The sequence below is a fragment of the Danio aesculapii genome, chromosome 2 (assembly GCF_903798145.1).
Source record: "Danio aesculapii chromosome 2, fDanAes4.1, whole genome shotgun sequence".
NCBI classification, from domain to species: domain Eukaryota; kingdom Metazoa; phylum Chordata; class Actinopteri; order Cypriniformes; family Danionidae; genus Danio; species Danio aesculapii.
Window position 1 is genome coordinate 47,843,446 of NC_079436.1, and position 21,322 is coordinate 47,864,767.

Below are 21,322 nucleotides of genomic sequence, written 5' to 3' on the forward strand. Positions count from 1 at the left end.
ATGTTTGTTAAATTAAGAGTTTGGTCATTTAACATCTTTAGGAATAGAAAGATAATATATTTAAGGTGTTTTAAATCTTTATTTTTATCTCCAAATTTTGCACTCTTTTTACAAGTTTTATTTAATATTTTAATCTGCATATTAATTTGTGTGTATTAATTTTTGGACTTTAATTCTAAGTTTTTTTTTGTTAGATTGGCTCCTGATTTGGCTTCAGTACTGAGTAATTTAATGTAAAGTTGAAGTCAAAATTATTCACCCTCCTGTAATTTTTATTTAATTTTTAATTTTATTTTTTTCAGTTATTTCCCAAATTATGTTTAACAGCGTAAGGAATTTTTTTATAGTATTTCCTATAATATTTCTTCTTCTGGAGAAAGTCTTATTTGTTTTATTTCAGCTAGAATAAAAGCAGTTTTATTTTTTAATACCATTTTAAGGTCAAAATTATTACCCCCTTTAATAATCTGTTTTTTTTTATTGGTGTCCATGTAAACACACTCATTGACTTGCCTAGTTACCCTAACTTGCCCAATTAATTACTAACCTAGTTAAGCTTTTAAATGTCACTGTGAATACTAGTATCTTGAAAAATATTATTTACTGTCATCATGGCAAAGAAAAAATAAATCAGTTATTAGAAATGAGGTATTAAAACTATTATGTTAGGAAATACATTGAAAAAATATCTCATTTCTGTTAAACAGAAATTGAGGAAAGAAATATACAGGGGGACTAATAATTCTGACTACAACTGTATATGCACAAACATATTATTGTAAAGCATTCTGTAGAAAATGTCAATTTAAAAGAGAGCTCACGTATGTGTATCTGTACAGATTCAGGAAGCTAACTGAAGCATCTTGCAATAATGTACCATGTTAAGGCTGATAAAAATGCTGCCGACAGTTGCCTTTTTTCACCTCATAGTTTTCATTTCCTGTTCAGATGGCGAACGTCCTGTCTCTACTCCATGTTTAGGTGTGATTTTCGTAGTTTGTATGATGTGAAATGGCCCCGTTTTCAAACAAACCACATGAGTATGTCAATGATCTCCAAACAGGTTTTAAAATCTATGACTAATGTGATGGGGTGAGTGAAACCAAACTCAACAGATGTAGTGTTAGCATTGTTTTATATTAAATAAACATACAATATTGATTATATAAAAATTTATATTGAGGTGTCTGGAAATTTCCGTTTTGAAATTGATGTCAATTCTCAGGTTATGTACATGTCTGTGCATGTGTACATTTGCATATGTATCATTGCATTGTATGGGTTTACTTATGTATATTTATTATTATTTTATTATTATTTATACTGTATATATATATATTTATAGTGGCATGGTGGCTCAGTGGTTAGCTCTATCGCCTCACAGCAAGAATGTTGCTGGTTCGAGTCCTGGCTGGGCTAGTTGGCATTTCTGTGTGGAGTTTACATGTTCTCCCCATGTTCGTGTGGGTGCTCTGGTTTCCCCCACAGTCCAAAGACATGCGCTATAGGTGAATTGGGTAAACTAAATCAGCCATAGTGTATGAGTGTGTGTAAATTAGTGTGTATGGGTGTTTCCCAGTAATGGGTTGCAGCTGGAAGGGCATCCGCTACGTAAAACACATGTTGGAATAGTTGGCAGATCATCCTGCAGTGACAATCCCTGATAAATAAGGGACTAAGCCAAAGGAAAATTAATGAAATGTTTAAATGTTTTCTATCACTGTTCTTCTTCTTAATTATATTTTTATTATTTATTCATTTTTTATTTATTTGCTGGCATGGGGTGGGTTTGGTGTTTGTTCTTTAAAATGTGAAAAGCTTTAAATAAAGGATCATTAATTGGCAGGTTAGTGGCAGTGATAGATGAGTGTTTATTTATGCTTTTGAATTGCATAATGGGACTTCGATCTCTTCTTTGAAAATTGAGCTCTACAAATGTCAATAAAAGTGACTGTGTTATCCTTCAGCGTTTGAAATGACATTATCTGGGTTGGTCATGCAAATTACTGTACAAAAAAATGACCTGCTTATACTTTATTTTTATTATTTGACCGGTATATGTTTTATTGGATATATTCATTAAATTACATAATTGATGGGCAGATGTGTGGTGTGCATTAGTTGATAATTCAATGGGTTGCTTATACGCTTTGGAAACACACAAATTATTTATTTCAAGACATTTGGCAGGTGTTTGTCCTGGGAAGGTTTGAGTACAGGACTAATTTATTACCTTCTTCCAACACTTTTTCCAAAAAAGTAAATTTAATTGTGTAACTATGCTGATTAACTGTTTATGTGCTTGGTAAAGAGTCTACAACACAACACTTTTTCTGCTCTTGAATATAATAACTTGCACCATGCTTTAGAACAACAGCAATGTGAAAAGTGCTAAAGATGTAACCTTAAATTGAATTTAATCTTATTTAAGTTGTCATGTAGCTTTTATCTTGATATTGGATATTGGAAAAATCTGACATTGAGATATTTTGTTTCACTGCGATATATATTGCGATATGAATATAATTTCACCAGATGATTTGAAAAGCTTTATTTGAAAAGATTGCATTCATTAGATTGACTGGGGTGATCAAGCCTTTCTCTATGCAGTGCATCTGCATTAAATATAATAAATGACAAGCATACAGGTGAAGTCAGAATTATTAGCCCCCCATGAATTATTAGCCCCCCTGTGTATTTTTCCCCCAATTTCTGTTTACGGAGAGAAGATATTTTCAACACATTTCTAAACATAATAGTTTTAATAACTCATTTCTAATAACTGATTAATTTATATTTGCCATGATGACAGTAAATAACATTTGACTAGATATTTTTCAAGACACTTTTATACAGCTTAAAGTGACATTTAAAGGCTTAACTAGGATAATTAGGTTAACTAGGCAGGTTAGGGTAATTAGTCAAGTTATTGTAAAATGATGATTTGTTCTGTAGACTATTGAAAAAAATATAGCTTAAAGGGGCTAATAATTTTGACATTAAAATGGATCATAAAAAATTAAAAAAGTTTTTTTTATTCTAGCCGAAATAAAACAAATAAGAGTTTCTCCAGAAGAAAAAATATTATCAGACATACTGTGAAAATTTCCCTACACTGTTAAACACCATTTGGGAAATATTTAAAAAAGAAAAAAAAAATTGAAGGGGGGCACTTTATTCTGACTACAACTGTATATAAAAACGATAGAGCAGAAACGAAAATTAAATAAACAGTGCTTTATTTTTTTTTGTGGAGTCTAACAGTATTAAAATATAGAAATTAAACAATCAAACGTAAAATAACATGGTTATCTTTGTATTAATAATTTTTATACAATAATATAAAATAATATTTAATAATATCTTAATCCTTTAAATCAAATCCTGCGATGTTACGATTGTGGATACACACATTGGGATATCAATGCTCAAATGATATATTGTTCAGGCGTACTCTGCTCTGTATGTCTATGCATTTGTATAAGAGAGAATTTTTACTCCATTTCCTCTATTACTTACTATATTTATGTGCTTGGTTGTTGTGTTTTTATATATAAATTACAAAAACATTTGATGCAGGGATTTCATCAACCAATCAGAATCAGTGTTTCCTCTAGGATTTTTTCCAGCTGTGGTGGCAGGCCTTTTTTACACAGATCTACCAACTACCTGTGGCGTTATTTCAATGACAAATGTTGTGAGCGCAGCATTAGAAGTCGAGATCGCATTTATGTAATGACCTACGACATAGGCGGAGCGTGTGTAAGGCTGGGGAAGGCTTAGCCTCTCCCTGACCAGGGACCACGGAGAATGCAGCAAAGAAAAAAAATGCATTGAAAACATGTAATGGGTGTAAAGCGTAATATGAATGTAATTTAATGTTGATGATTAACACACTTTAGCTATTGTAAGATTGTCAATCAAATTTAATGTCCCCCTCCGCACAGAAATGGAACTGTGCAACTCGGCACGTTGCACTGATGAGCGCTATGAAACATCAACAGCCGTAAACATTTGTATAGCCGTATACTTGATAATAGACTTTATCTAATAAACTTTAAAGAGATAGTTCACCCAGAAAAAAAATCTTTTACCATTTACCTACCTTTCACTTGTCATAAACCTTTCTTCGGTTCAGAACAAAAGAAGATATTTTGAAGAATGTTGTTAGCCAGTAACCACTGACTTTCATACTATTTCCTTCTGTGGAAGTCAGAAGTTACAGGTCTCCAAAATTATCTTCAAAATATCTCATCTTGTCTAACTTGTGCGTGTTTGACCAGAATAAACTGTATTAAAGCAATAGTTCTCCCCCCAAATTATATTTACTCACTCACATATTTACTCACCCTCAAGTGGTTTCAAACCTTTACAGGTTTTTTTTATTCTGTTGAGCACAAAAGAAGATGTTTTGAAGAATGTTAACTGGTAACTATTGATTTCCATAGTATTTGTTTTTCCTACTATGTAAGTCAGTGGTTACAGGTTTCCACCATCCTTTAAAATATCTCGTCTTGTCTAACTTGGGTGTGTTTGATCAGAATAAGCTGTATTAAAGCAATAGCTCTCCCCCCAAAAAATATATTTACTCACTTTTTACTCACCCTCAAGTGGTTTCAAGCTTTTACATTTTTTTTTTTTTGAGCACAAAAGAAGATATTTTGAAGAATGTTAACTGGTAACTACTGACTTTTCATAGCATTTCCCTTTATGGAAGTCAGTGGTCACAGATTTCCAACATTCTTTACAATATCTTCAATTGTGTTTAACAGACAGAAAGGACCCCATAAAGGTTTGGATACACTTTATGTTGAGTAATTAGTAATTAAATTTTCATTTTTGGGTGAACAATCCTTTGAAAAAAATCGTACCAACCTTAAATTTTTTGTAAATGTCAATCAAACAATCTCGTCTTGTCTAACTTGGGTGTGTTTGACCAGAATAAGCTGTATCAAAGCAATAGTTCTCCCCCCAAAAAAATTATATTTATTTACTTTTTACTCACCCTCAAGTGGTTTCAAACCTTTTACAGGTTTTTTTGTTCTGTTGAGCACAAAAGAAGATATTTTGAAGAATGTTAATTGGTAACCACTGACTTTTATAGTATTTCCTATGGAAGTCAGTGATTACAGGTTTCCAACATTCTTTAAAATATCTTCAGTTGTGTTTAACAGAGGAATAAAACACATAAAGGTTTGGAACAACTTGATGATGAGTAATTAGTAATTTAATTTTCATTTTTGGGTGAACAATCCCTGAAAATTTGTACCAACCTTAATTTTGAATGTTTAAAAGTCAATCAAACATTCTCGTCTTGTCTAACTTGGGTGTTTTTGTCCAGAATAAGCTGTATTAAAGCATTTTTTCTCCCCCCAGAATTTAAATGTACTCACTTTTTACTCACCCTCAAGTGGTTCCAACCCTTTATGTTTTTGATCCTTTTGAGCACAAAAGAAGATATTTTGAAGAATGTTGAACACCTGTAACCACTGACTTACATAGCAGGAAACTACTATCAATTACTATGGAAGTCAATGGTTAGAGGTTTGCATACTTCAAAGTATCTTCTTTTATGTTCTACAGAAGAAATAAATCATATAGGTTTGGAGCAAGTGAGGGTCAGTAAATGATGACTAAATTGTCATTTATGGGTGAAATGTCCCTTTAAGGACCAAACCTAATGCCATTAGTTAGACATTTGGCTATAGGTGAGACTACTTTACACCAACATGCCCAGTTCTTCTTTCTGTAAACTGTGCACCGCCAAAGCCCAGTGACTTTGACTGACTGTGTAAACAGCCACACCCAATCACTTTCACTCCTTTTTTCAAACTGTTCACTCACACACATTTAGGCTGTAAATGGTGAGGCATTACAGACAGGCCTGTGAGAGAGAGAGAGTGAGCGAGAAGGGATATGGTGTGACTGCAGCACGAAAATTTCTTCTGAATGTGTGTTTGGCGATCATGTGTGCGTCGAGATGTCTGCTTGGTGAGTCAGTGTATTTGGCAGACAGAGGTCAAGAAAACTGTGAAGGGTTCTGGTGTCCTGAAAGCCAAACTAACATAAATCAGCTCGCTCCAGTCAGCTTGTGCTGTAAATCATTTCTCTGTCCATTATATAATGCATTGTTAGAATTCATGCACACAAGTACGCGTGTATGTGCGTGTGTCTATGTGTGTGTGTGTGTGTGTGTGTGTGTGTGTGTGTGTGTATGTGTTGGGGAAGCACTTTGAAACTTCCAGCTAATATAAAGTAGTTGTAATAGAAGTAATGTTGCACTTTTAAAAACTTTTAAACTTTTGTCGCTTATCATTATAAATAAACTACAGTTCAAAATGTAGAGGTTAGTAAAATTTATTAGACATTACTGCATTATATTTATAAAGAGTTTATTTTACATTTTTGTTCATCCAAGAATCTTGAAAATATGTAAGTTATTAGCATAAAAATATTAAGGCACTGCTTAGTGGGTAAAATTAATGTACAGGGTGGGCCATTTATATGGAAACACCTAAATAAAATGGGAATGGTTGGTGATATTAACATCCTGCTTGTGGCACATTAGTATACAGTATGTGAGGGGGCTTGTAAATAACTCATGAAAGAATAAAGTTACGTTAAAACCAAGCACACCATTGTTTTTTCCTGTGAAATTCCCAGAAAGTTTATTAAGGTTTACCTATATAAATGGCCCAACCTGTGTTTTATGGTTTGTACCGTATTCTTTATGGTAAAATACTGGCAGGGGCAGCACGGTGGCGCAGTGGGTAGCGCTCTTGCCTCACAGCAAGAAGCTCGCTGGTTCAAGCCTCGGCTTGATCAGTTGGCATTTCTGTGTGTACTTTGCATGTTCTCCCCGTGTTCTAAGGGTTTCTTCCGGGTGCTCCGGTTTCCCCCACAAGTCCAAAGACATGCGCTATAGGTAAATTGGGTAAGCTAAATTGTCCGTAGTATATTTGTGTGAATGAAAGTGTCTAGGTGTTTCCCAGTGATGGGTTGCAGCTAGAAGGGCATCCGCTGTGTAAAACATATGCTGGAGAAGTTAGCGGTTCATTCTGCTGTGGCAACCCCGGATTAATAAAGGGACTAAGCCGAAAAGAAAATGAATGAATGAATGAATGAAAAAAACACAGCTGTCATTTTTTACCATGAATTTTACAGTGTAGTTTTGTTAATAATCTAAAAAAAAATGTAAATAGCATCTTAATATGATCAACATTGTGCTCTGCTTACACATATACTCACCGGCCACTTTATTAGGTATACCTCACTAGTACCGGGTTGGCCCACCTTTCATAAGTTCAAAAATCCACCACATATCAAAAGTGCTCTATTGGGTTGAGATCTGGTGACTGTGGAGGCCGTTTGAGTCGGTGAACTCATTGGCATGTTCAAGAAACCAGTCTGAGATGATTTGCGCTTTATGACATGGTGTGTTATCCTGCTGGATGTAGCCACCAGAAGATGGGTACACTGTGGTCATAAAGGGATGGACATGGTCAGCAACAATACTCAGGTAGGCTTAAGGTTGTGTGTTCAGAGATTCTCTTCTGCAGACCTCTGCTGTAACGAGTGGTTATTTGAGTTACTGTTGCCTCTCTATCAGCTCGAACCAGTCTGGCCATTCTCCTCTGACCTCTGGCATCAACAAGACATTCGCACCCACAGAACTGCCTCTCACTGGATATTTTCTCTTTTTCTGACCATTCTCTGTAAACCCTAGAGATGGTTGTGCGTGAAAATCCCAGTAGATCAGCAGTTTCTGAAATAGCAGCCCATCTGGTACCAACAACCATGTCATGTTTAAAGTTACTTAAATCACATTTCTTCCCCATTCTGATGCTCGGTTTGAACTGCAGCAGATCTTCTTGACCATGTCTACATGCCTAAATAGATTGAGCTGCTGCCATGTGATTGGCTGATTAGAAATTTGCGTTAACAAGCAGTTGGACAGGTGTACCTAATAAAGTGGCCAGTGAGTGTATATACTATTTAGAGATATGCACATGTAAATCATGAGGGTGTACCTCCATAATAGTGAGAATTTTAAACGGAAAAATACTGGCAAACACAGCTGCCATTTTTTACCGTAAATTTCAAGATGTTTTTTTTACAGTGTAGTTCGTTTTGAAGCTTTGTATTTACATTAAAATTTAGTCATTTAGCAGACGCTTTTTTCCCCAAAGCTACTTTATTCATGTTGATATTAAAACAATGCTAATAATCTAAAAAAACATAAATAACAGCTCTGTTTTTATAGTTAATTTCTCAACATTGGTGCTCTGCTCACATATACGCTATTTAGAGATATGCACATGCAAAATTAGGAGGGTGTACGTCCATTTTAGAAGGTTTTTCTATTTGTCACACAACTAGAGCCAAAGCGAGAGTCACATCAGTGGAAAGTATGATCGTCTTCTCTTACTGCTAGACTATTTCTGCCGCTTTTGTCATTCCTAATACCAAAACAACCTTTTGGAAGTATACGAGGACATGAAAGTATGAGCGGAAAGGAAAAAGACAGGACTGGATAAGACATATTTTCCCTATGTGTAATAAGTGAATGAATCGGTTATTTGAGGGAAATGGAGAGAGAGAGAAAGAGAGAGAGAGAGAGAGTGTAATGAGAGTTTATGTGTGGGTCTGGTTGTTAATATAAACCAATGTTGGACTCTTACTTTGGTCTTGGCGACAACTGCATAAATTATCATACATTTATCGCAGATGGCAGGCAGATAATAACTAAACAGGCTATTGGGTAGGTATTAGACATACTGTAATTTATATGAATGTTTTGAATTAATAGGGAACTGTTAGCATTTGCTGTGGTTTGTAATTGTGTATGACTGAAATTGCATTTATTAGGTGTTTAATTGGCCACATGATCCTCCCAGATGTCTAGACATGGTGAAAATCGGCTTTACAGTTGTACTTTACCATCCTTTTACAGCTGTCAGAAGTTATTTCCGTTCATATCGTTGGATTAAGGATTGTTATCATTATGTGAGCACAAACTGCTCAATTTGGCTAAATGTATTGTTGGTGGTATTGAATTTAAACTTTTAAAAATGGTGCCAAATCTGGTGCAGTTGTCTGGAAAAATATGTTTAGCTGCCAGGTTTTTGACATCAGATGGTCTTTGTTTCATTGGTGAAATCATTTCCTCTAATCGCTTTTTTCAGTTTCATGTAAATTTACATTTTGCACATCCAACAGACATTTTCTAATGGTTATTTTGAGCATATCAGGTATCATGAATAAATGAGCTGAAAATGGACCAGACTTGTTGACATAGGCACATTTATAGCAGTGTTGTTGTAGTTTTTATCTTAAATGGATTAAATAAATTAGCCTAATTGAAGCCTGTATATTAGCACAATAATTGTAATCAGCAGTTGTTTACATATATTAATATATTACAAAAGGTAATATTAAAGTACAAAAGTAAAGTATAAAAGTTTTAGCAAATTTAAGTGCTTTTGTAATAACATTTTTTTCTATTTACCTTTATTTTATTATAATTTATGTTTTAATTTAAACTTTTATCAGTTCAGTTCATTTAAAAGACAGTATTTCAAATATTTTTTAGGTTTTTAAGTTTTATAAGTTTATATATAAATATAAATGAACTGAAAATATTTTATTAAAATTAATTATATTACATATACAGTTGTGGTCGAAAGTTTACACACCCCTTGAAGAATTTGTTAAAATGTGAATAATTTTAACAAAATCATACAAAATGCATGTTATTTTTATTCAGGACAGTTCTGAGTAGAATATTTTACATAAAATTTATTTACATATAGCTCACTATACAAAAATCTAGCAAAAATGATTAAAATAAACCCCTGCAAAAGTTTAAACAACCTTGATTTCCAATACTGTGTGTGTTTTTCTGATAATCTACGAGTGCTTTATCTGCTTTTTGTTGGTTTTTCATGGGTCTCTTGTAGGGCTGCACAATATATTGTTTGAGCATCGATATCGCAATGTGTGTAAGCGCAATAGTCACGGCGCAGGATTAGACTATTTATTAAAAATTAAAAGATAAAGACACTATTAATTATTGTTAATTTTAAATAATTTCTACAATGATTACCATGTTATTTTATGTTTGATTGTACCTGAATACTGTTAGACTCTCCAGAAAGCCATAAAGCACAGTTTATTTAACTTTTATCTTTGCTTTTTGTATGTTTATATGCTTGTCATTTATTATAATTACTGGAAATGCACTCCATAGAAAAAGACTTGATGATCCAAATCTATCTAAATGAATTAAATGTTTCTAAATAGAGCTATTCAATTCACCCAGTGAAATTATATTCACATCGCAATAAATATTGCAAAAAAACAAAATATCGCAAGGTCAGATTTTTCCAATATCGTGCAGCCCTAGTCTCTTGTTTGTTCTGAACGGGTAATTAACTGCTGTTGTTTAAAAAAAATCCTCCATGTCCTAAATAAAAATAACCTGCATTTTGTATAATCTCTCTTATTTTGTTAAAATTATTCACATTTTAACAAATTCTTCAAGAGGTATGTAAACTTTTGAGCACTGCTGTAAATATATATATATATATATATATATATATATATATATATATATATATATATATATATATATATATATATATATATATATATATATATATATATATATATATAAAACCTAAACTCATAAAACTTATAAACTTATAAAAAACTTATAAATATAAAGTATTATAAAAGTTGAAATAAAATGAAAACATAAAACAATAGTAAAAAAAGATTTTTTTTTGTTACAAAAGCACATACATTTGCTAAAACTTTTGTAATTAACTTTGCTACTTGTATATAAAATATTGTAATTAATTAATATATAAATACAACTGCTGATTACAAATATTATGCTAATAAATAGGCTAGTGGTCTATAAGTGATACTAAAAATAACACTGGTGCACAGCTCTTTTTAGCAGTTTCCTCCCATGCATTATGCAGTTGACATTTTAGGCCCTCAAGCTGTGGACCTAAAACACACATCCGTAAACCGTCTGTGTAAGTGAATATCTAAACAATGCTCTCAGTAACTAAATTCCTTGTTTTTAGGCTGTGTGAACAATGGAGAGTTATGGTTTCCTTTTTTTTTGGTAACTTTTTGCATACAAACGTCTGGTTGTCTCTCATTATTCGTTTGAGATGCATGTCATTTTTCTCAGGCAGTAGTCATAACCACAGTCAGTGCTGGGCGAGACTCAAGTATGCAAATAATGCAATAAAGCATTTTCTCCTCAAGATAAAGAAGTAGGGCTCTATTTTAACGATCTAGGTGCAAAGTCTAAAGCATTAAGGTCGTGTCCGAATCCACTTTTGCTATTTAAAGGACATAAAAATACGCTCTGCGCCCTAGCACATGGTCTAACGGGCTTGTGCTTATTCTCTTAATGAGTTATGGGTGTGTTGTGAGCATAACGTGCATTAAACCAATCAGAGTCTCATCTCCCATTCCCTTTAAGATTCAATTGTGTTGCGCCATTGCTATTTACATGGCGGACTTTATACAGTAAGTGGAAAATCTAAAGGCTTCACTAGCGAGAAAACAATTAAACAGACTATCTGCAGTGCGAAGATAAAGAATGAGCCTCCTCCATTCGGCCTCTTTACTTTCTCTTTACTTTACTTTTTACTTTACTCCTTTACTTTTGTGGATAAGGAAACAGTGTTGTACGCACTCCGCTGAAGACATCCATAAGCCCACATATTTAATTTTGATTTGTTCCAAAACTATTTCTAAATTCAGTTCTAATTTCCAGCAAACTAATAAATGAACAATAATAATGAAGTGTGTTCAAACAACTGAGTGATATCCAAACACACGTCCTATTCTTATGGCCCATATGGTGATGCATACGTCTCCACAACCCCACAGGTGGACAAATCTAAACTTGTTTTTATTAAACCAAATATAAATATGCACATTATAAATACTACTACTAATAATAATAACATTATACAAAAGCAAACTGTCATGATCAAACTGAAAAAGGCATGGAGACATGAAGAAGGCATGAAGGCAGTGGTTTTGTATAAAATAATATTTTTTTAAACATTTTAATCCGTTAATTTTCTTCAAGATATTTGTAAAGGTATTTGTGTATTGCTGTACATCCTGTACAGTGGTGTAGTCCTTGCTATATGCACGTATACTCAGTATGCTTACTTTTTTCCAAGAGCTGTCTGGGTATTACCACTTCTGAGGATCAATAATTGCATATATCCACGGTATACTCACTTATTTTTCTGATTAAACTTCCCTAATTTTAGTGTATTATTTTAAATTCTTATTTAAAAATGTATATGTGGTAAATGCATATACATTTTTCTTTGTTTACCCCAAAATGATCTGTTCCTGATCCGCCCTAAAACGATAATCCTGAAATCGCCCCTGTACAACAGTGTTTTACATTTGTCTTAATCGTGCCTACCGCTACAGGGAACAACACTAAATATATATATATATATATATATATATATATATATATATATATATATATATATATATATATATATATATATATATATATATATATATATATATATATAAAAACACTAAAAATGATGAGGCAAAGACTACTCATACATCGTGTAACAATATGCGATTTAAAAGGGAAACTACTAGTATATAATGGCGACAGCAGAAGACTCCTAATAGTTTGGTTTAAAACAAGCATGCACGAATGTGACAATCAAAAATAATGGCTGATTGATGTTTAAAGGAACCTATTAAATGTAAAGTAATAAGCCAGTAAAGAAAGTAAGTTAAAAAGCAGTCTGTCCATGTATGCACAGACCCTATTGAGTTAACTTACATAAAAGTGAACTAAATTGTTGTAACTATCTTGATTGACTCTTTTTTCAGTATTAAAATGATTACTGTATACAGCCAATTGCCAAGGCTAGTTTATATATATAATATATAGCTAATGAGTCAAAGAAACGTTGACTTTCGTTGTTCTACTTTCATTTAAAATGTGGGTGGGGTGTAATAGTACACCACCTTTTTTTTAGGACTACACCACCGATCCTGTATGTATTAAGCAGTGTGTATGCATTTTGTACTTGCATAGGTAAATAACTAACACTCTCTGCGCTGAACTTTAGACCAGCTTTTAGATGGTGAATAGCGCTGTCTATTTCAGTTCCTCAAAATAGCGACAGGCCAACAATGCTTCTTAACACACCACCTTTATAGACCAGCACACCCATGAGTCCACAATGTGGCGCAAATAAATTTGCTATTTAAACAAGGCAGAAAACATGAAAATTAGGGTTGCATTGGTCTGAAAATAGCAACAAATCCAAAGACGCTACTTTGAATGAGACCGATTTACTATACATTCAACGGCAACTCTATTTCATGAAAGATGAAGTTAAGATGCTGTTCTTTTATCCCACATGGATGCTATGTGAATAAAAAAGAGACGAAAAAGAGACAAAGACTGTGAGTATGGTGAGAATGAATGAATGACTACTCCTAAAAGTGTGTGAAAGACACCCCTTTTTGCCCAGTAGACCATGTTTTATTTGCTAATGTAAACAAATTTTTTAAAAGATAAATATAATGTGTAAAGCTATACATTATTTATATTACTTCATAATACCTATACGTCTGATAAGCTTTTTATATTAATGGACAATGCACAGATAGTGATGTTTCATAATGTTTTACACTACATTATTTGAATCTACCAAGCTTTGCTTACAATGTTTGCAATGTTTACATTGTTCTACTTACATTAAATCTAAATCCCAAATTTGTGACAACAGATTGTTAAGATTTAATTAATGTCAATGTTCATTCATTCATTTTCCTTCCGCTTAGTCCCTGGTTTATCAGGGGTTACCACAGCGGAATGAACCGCCACTTACTTGACAGATTTATATATTTTTAATTTTAGGTGTTTTATGTTTGGTAAAATAATTTATAATTGCATCCTTAGTGATTTTCAACTAGTTACACTGTCTTGTTCCAATAGGCGAATTTAGAGGTTTTTGCAAAAAAAAGCACTAGTGGATTTAACAGGTTTTGACGCAAAAGAAAATCTACTTTGTTAAAAACCAAAGAATTGTCTGAAGTGACATTTTTAAAAATATATATTTTATATACTATATAATAACCTTATCATTATCTTTAAAATGGAACTTCTGAACCTAACCAAAGGAGCCTGATAGAAAATGCTCATTTACAAAAAAAAGAGGTCTGATGGATTTAGAGGGTTTTGCATCTCTTAACTCTTCATATGTACTTTAAAGGGATTGTTCACCCAAAACTGACAGTTCTGACATCATTAACTCACCCTTCACTTGTTTGATTTTATTTATTTAGTTGAACACAAAAGAAGATATTTTGAAGAATGTTGAAAACCTGTAACCACTGACTTCCATTGATTTTTTTTTTTTTCCCTACTATTAAAGTCTTTTCTTCGAAATATCTTCTTTTGTGTTCACAAGTTTTGTGTTCTCCTTATAAAGCTTTAGAACCTCTTGAAGGTGAGTACTTTTTTTATTTTTGGATGAACTTTCCCTTTAACATCAATGAACTAAACGAATGCAACCCAGTTCTGCTATATGTCATTTGTTAAATAGCTCATAGTGCAAATAAATCACACTTTTCTTCATTGCAAAAATGCATCATTCAGAGTCCCCCAATGATATATTTCCCTCCAGAAATGGCCGTAACCCAGATAGTGATGATTCAGAGTGGAATTAAGAGCAAATCCAGCCTTTTTCAGCAGCAGATAACACTGCCGCACAATGCACCAGGTGTGCAGCTGCTTGTGTGTGTGTGTGTCCCACTGCAGTCTGCAAGCCGAACGCAGACAGACTCCTGGGAAAGCACGATGTAATCTCACAAGCGCACTCGTTTTCTTTTCTTTACCTCCCTTTCCTTCCCTTTGTCCCCTCCCCTTCTCGTTTTCTTCTCTTTCTCTTTTTTTTCAGTGAGGAACTCGAAGCATTAGCAGCAGCCACAGTACTTCCTGGTTGTGTTGGTGGGCAGGTCCAAAGAGCGTGATTGGCGCTTGAGTTCAGTGCTCTGCGCAGTGCTGCTGTTTCTCACACACACAGTGGCGCAACCAGCAGCCACACGCGCTCTATCTCTTCCTCTCTCTCTTTCTCCTCCTCTCTGAGAATGGTCCACCCGGTGCCTGAGGCTCTGCTGTCGCGGCCCGCCGCCTGCGTCTGATCTCTCTCACACACTTACACACACATATAAACGCGCACTCAGTAGTAACCATGATGTGAGAGGTAAGAACTGCTTTTCTGTTCTGTCTCGCTCGCTCTCACTGTCTGTCTGTCTATCTCTTGTGCAGTTCTAACAGCACTGCACCACTTCTTTTTGTGCATTGGTAGTTCATTCAATGTGTGTGGGCTGACTTTATAGATTGCAAACAAATCTCAGCGGCGTTTAGGGGGGGGAGAAAAGTTGCATCCGTGCATTTTGGCAGGAAACGGCCCTCGCGCAGGTACTCCCCCACCCGTTGGAGACCGGCTACTTGTTTAGACAGTGGCAACCATGCGATTGGTTAACAGTTCAACCCGAGAGACTTCTCGTTTTTTTTTTTACCCCCCCACCCCCCTCCCTTCAAGTCTCACTTCCCTTCTGTTTGTTTTATGCGCGTACCAGCGCGTGTAGGGTTTTCTCTCCCCCCCTCTCTTTCTCCCTCTCTCTCTTTGCATATGCTCAATCCTAAGAGCCTCCCCCCACATGTAAATTACATGTGACATGTTTAACTGCTGTTTCCTAATATGGCTCGTGCTAGATTTCAGAGCGGTAGGACCCAGTCAGGCACCCTGGGACTGCACAGGGGCGTGTGAGAGAGAGCGTAACTGTCTGCGAGAGGCAAACGAGAGGGGAGAGAGAGAGGGAGAGAGATGTTGACGCAGGTTTTCACTTCTGTCTGAGTGCGTCACTCTTCCGTGCAGTCATGTAAGTAAACGCCGAACACGCTCTCACTGCAGGGAGAAACATATGGATTCAGGTCTGCTCGATTTCTGCGGCGAAAGGAAACATGTCAGATAACAGGTTATGTGACTTTTAGGACACTTGAAGATGAGTTACTGTTTGACTCTGCAGAGTGTTGAAATATCAGATGAGAAACACTGAGTGCCGTCACGTCTTGCTTGTGTATGATTGAAGCAGTTGTTTCGAGTGTTTGAAGATGTATTTGTTGTTTGGCTTTGGGGGGAGGATGGAAAATAAACAAATGATCTATCGGGGTGGTCTGGCGACAACCATTAGGGTTTTGTCGACGGCGCGCTAGAGTTGAGAAAGTGAAAGTTGAGAAAACAAGCACATGGAGGCTTTATAAGGAAGCACGCTTCACTTTAGTTTGATGCAATTCGCATCTGATTCTGTTTAGACTCGCTCTGAATTGATTTTTGCTTTAAACTGTGGATTATAATGTTGATGCAAATTGACTGTTGGTTTAATCCCATCTGTTTGCTATTATAAGTCTGTTGTGATGATTAATGCGATACACCTGTGTTAGATCTCGTAATAGCACATCTGGTTGTTTCCACTCTCATATCTTTGAGTTTTTGGTCTTAGTGACATTCTTGCATTTCTTTCATTTCCATGTGTTTGTAAAGGATGGTTTTTGCATGTATTTTTACATGCAGACGTATCTTTTTACATTCATGCTATCTTTAACATCGCTAATTGAATAGGTTTAAAATGTAGACGCATGAATGACATTTAAATTCCCTAGTAGAATGGATTTTTTTGCTTACATTTCCTGCATTTCTTTCATTCTCATGTGTTTGTAATGGATGTTTTTGCATGTGTTTTTATATGCAGATGTATCTTAGGTTTGAAGATTTAAAAGTTAGAGGGATAATTGACGTTTTAAAAAAATAGTTTCATAAAAATTCCTAACTGGAATGTGCTTTTTTGCTTACATTCTTGCATTTCTTTTATTTTTCATTTGTTTGTAAAGGATGTTTTTGCACGTGTTTTTACCTGCGAATGTATCTTTACATGCATGCAATCTTTAATGTCGCTAACAGAGTGGGTTTGAAGATTTACAATTTAGAGAATGACGTTTGAAAAAATTCTTCCATTTCTATAATTTTCATGTGTTTGTAAAGGATGTTTTCACATGTGTTTTTACAGGCAGACTTTTTACATGCAGGCTATCTTTAATGTTGCTAATAGAATAGGTTTAAAGCTTTCAAATTTAGAGGGATGAATGACATTTAAAAAAAATAGTTTAAAAAAATCCTAACTGGAATGGATTTTTGCTTATATTCTTTAATTTCTTTCATTTTTATGGATGTTTTTGCATGTGTTTTTGCATGCAGACTTATCTTCTTACATGCATACGATCTTTATTGTCACTAATAGAATAGGTTTGAAGTATTACAGTTTAGAGGGATGAATAAAAAATTGTGTCAAAAAAATTCCATAGTAAAATGGATTTTTTGCTTAAATTCCTGCATTTCTTTCATTTTCATGTGTTTATAAAGGATGTTTTTGCATGTGTTTTTTACATGCAGACGTATCTTTTTACATGCAGGCTATCTTTAATGTTGCCAATAAGATAAGTTTGAAGATTTAACATCTAGAAAGATCTAGAAAGATATTTTTTAAAAAAGATTCTAAATTCTAGATTTTAAAAATTCCCAATTGGAATGGATTTTTTTGCTTGCATTCTTGCATTTCTTTCATTTTCATGTGCCGATAAAGGATGTTTTTGTATGTGTTTTTTTACATGCAGGTATCTTCTTACATGAATGCTATCTTTAATGTCGCTAATAAAATAGGTTTGAAGATTTACAATTTAGAGGGATGAATGACATTTTTAAAAAGTTTCAGAAATAATTCTTAACTGGAAGGGATTTTTTTTGCTTTCATTCTTGCATTTCTTTCATTTTCATGTGCTGATAAAATATCTTTTTTGCATGCAGACCTATCTTTTACTGTACATGAATGCTATCTTTAATGTCGCGAATAGAATAGTTTTGAAGATTTAAAATTTAAAGGAATAAATGACATTTTCCAAAAAAAGATATAGTCCTAACTGGAATGGATTTTTTTAGCTTACATTCTTGCATTTGTTTCATTTTCATGCGTTTATAAAAGAAGGTTTTTGCATGTGTTTTTATATGCAGACGTATCTTTTTACATGCATGCTTTAATGTCACTAATAGAATAGGTTTGAAGATCTAAAATGTAGACACATGAATGACATTTTTTTTTGCTTACATTCTTGCAATTCTTTAATTTTCATGTGTTTATAATAGATGTTATAGATAATGTTACAGACTATGTAATAGATCTTTTTACATGCATGCGATCTTTAAAGGTGCAGTAGATAATCGGCCAAAATGCTATCTGGTAGCATAATATCTTTGAAACACAGTCCCTCCCCTGCTGCCCAAAGCCACACCTCCTGAAATCATAAACGCGCACATTAAAGATGAAAGTAGACAACCCACCACGTCATTCGCCAGTTAGAAATATTTCAGGACTTTATAATACAATTCCCAACAAAAAAGCTGTATTATATTTTGCATGTTTTCAGTTGTGTAGCAAGCAGATCTTGTCATAATGTGCAATATTTCATGCATGCAAGGATCACTGGTCTCACTCGTTTGTCCTAAAGCGACTACTGTATGGTTAGTGGTTGGCCGGTGGGGTGCAGGAATTACACTTATTACTAAGCCATCTTACATGCTATTTCAGACCGAATATTTAAAGTAGCATGGTAAACAATATATCGAGCAGGCTGTCATTGTTCAAAATTGAACCAATGTGAATATAAAACCAACTTCACCTCAGTAAAGCAGGCTAGGTGGAATAGCGCTATTTACTGACGTTTTGTTGTTAAACTAAATAAAAATCTACATTATCGACGCTGTAAAAGGCACCTCGTGAAATTGAAAATAGTCACGTCAATCTTTCACCGGAAGATTTTAGTGGCTGAACAACACTTCTGTGCATATAACCCATTCATAACAACACAATCTACATAAACTTTGGGGGACTAAAATAGTTTTAAAACAGAATATTACCTGTCTAAAAGAAATACTTCAACCATGCATCCTTCCTCCAGCGAGCAGAGTAACTCCAATATTGATTCAGGATTTTAAAAACCTGTCACTCTCTAGTGTGCATTTGCACGCGCAAATGGCGGAGCTGCGTGAATGGGGTGTGCAGATGTACAAATCCACATTTGTTGGCAGACAGTTTGGGCTACTTATCAGAATTATGGGAATTATTGGCCTGAAAAATTTTGATTCGATGAACATTTTTTAGTTTTATGCCTTACCCAGAAAATAAAAATACATATAAACACATTTAGATCATTTACGTTAATCAGTGCTATTGGAATGTGAAGAGACTTTCAACCAGCACAACAAATAATGTTTCTGAAGACAATCACCTACTCCACCTTTATTGGCACTTGTAGAATAAGTTTAAAGATGTTAAATTTAGAGGGATAAATTAAAAATATGTAAAAAATGTTTTTGAAAAAAAAATCCTACCTGTTGTTTGTGCATTGCTAACCATAATCATTTAGATAGTTAATAAATAACAGGTTAAAAATCATTCCTCTTTGACCTTTTTCGATCGATGCAGCTTGGCAGATGGTTTGTGTGAGCTTCTAAACCGTGCATGTTTCTGAGTTACTGGGTAGAAGGGCTTTCGCTTGAAGCTTTGTGCTGTGTAACCATGGTGATGATACTATTTTCAACCCTTTCCAACATGGCAATCATCACCTACACACATCTGAGTCAAACGATGTAAGGCTGTGGTTTAGATAACCATCTGCGCTGCCCGCACACCTTTCTGATCAAGCACCCCACCCAGACTCAGGCCAGTGCCTTCATGCATTCATTCTGGAGAAAACATAGGATTGGGTTCAGGAGAATTTAGGGCAAATTTAGAGCTTTCACATGGTGCCTGATTCAAGATCAGAAGCATTTTGGTTCAGAATAGAACTATAAAGATCCATGTGATAAGTTAAAAAAATGATTATAAATACAGTGCTCAGCATATAAAAGTCCACCCCTCACAAATCTCTTTTAAATTTATATTTTTAATAGGAAAAGCTATACATGATTATATTTGTGCATATACATTAGATTAGTCAGTACTAAAGGCAAATCTGGAGCTTATCTAACAAAATAACTTGCAATAACGATCTAAAAACTAGTACAGCCAAATTTATGTTTTAGAAAAATATTAAACCCAAATTTAAGAAAGAGGAAAAATCAAGAAAAGCAAAAAAAAAAATTCACTCATTTAGTTGAAATTTTGTAGGTTGTAATTTTTTGGGCAATATTTTGCTTGAATTTAATTGTATTATCTTTCAATTTCTAAATATGGTTGGTTATTAAAATGTTATTTGAATAAATATATCTGTTTAATAAATCTGTTTTGTTTAAATGTACCAAAATACATTGCCTATATTCACTAAGAAATGGATAAAATATTCATTTTCAAAATGGGCTGTACTCAATTACGCTGAAAAGAGCTGAACTTGGGTTGTGCAGTATGTGTGGGTGGTTTTTGGGATTTTTTGGTTAAAAAAAAACAAACATGCTTGCTCTTGAATTTTAATGCTTTGTTCCAGCATTTCACTATCATTTCATTTTTGATAGGGGTGTAATGGTACACGTGTACTGAACAAAAACAGCATTGTTTTAGCTAATGCCTGTGGAGAACTTGATTTGAAAATAAAGGTTTATATAAGTTAATTTTAACTAATCAATTTTGTTTCTCATAGCAAATAACCAGTCTTTTAGTCTGTACCTTTTTTGTTTTGCTTGATATACACGTACTTGTTCAGTAGATGTTATACACTGTAAAAAAAAATCTTACTGCTCTAAATTGTCTAGTTGAGTCAAATGAAATTTTCTAGTCTCAAATTTAATCTCAAATTCAATCAGTAAAACTGACTGTTAAACGTATTAAAATAAGTTAAAGTAACATAAAAACATTTGTTGTCATGACGGTGTAGCAGTCCTTGTGTCCAATAATCAAAATAGGCTTTGTTTTGTTTTGCTTTTTTTTTTTTTCAAAAATAAAAAAAGTCTTGTTTTAATCTATAAATTACAACAATTATTGATGTGACATGGCAGCTTGTCAAATAGACACCTCAGTTGAACAATAATAATCATTCCTTTGATGATCATTTTGTTTCCAAAAAATAAAATAAAGAAAACGACAAAGATTTTCTGGTCAAATGCTAAATTAAAGAATTTAAAAAATCTAAACAATAATGTTTTTATTTCAAAATGTTGTGTTATTCCACCAAATATAGTTTTTT

At 33.9% G+C, this 21,322-nt stretch overlaps 1 protein-coding gene across 11 annotated transcripts in view; it reads left to right on the forward strand.

Moving 5' to 3' along the window:
• The window catches only part of mbnl1 (muscleblind-like splicing regulator 1), a 169,283-nt gene that overhangs the window by 48,537 nt on the left and 99,424 nt on the right, over positions 1-21,322 (forward strand). For 4 of the 11 annotated variants that reach the window (XM_056481085.1, XM_056481124.1, XM_056481155.1 and 1 more), the window contains exons 1-2: positions 15,097-15,293; positions 15,809-15,975. The exons of 2 other annotated variants lie outside the window; for them this stretch is intronic. The gene's annotated coding sequence lies outside the window, so the exon portion shown is untranslated. 5 more of the 11 variants (XM_056481132.1, XM_056481139.1, XM_056481147.1 and 2 more) reach the window with 3 other exon arrangements.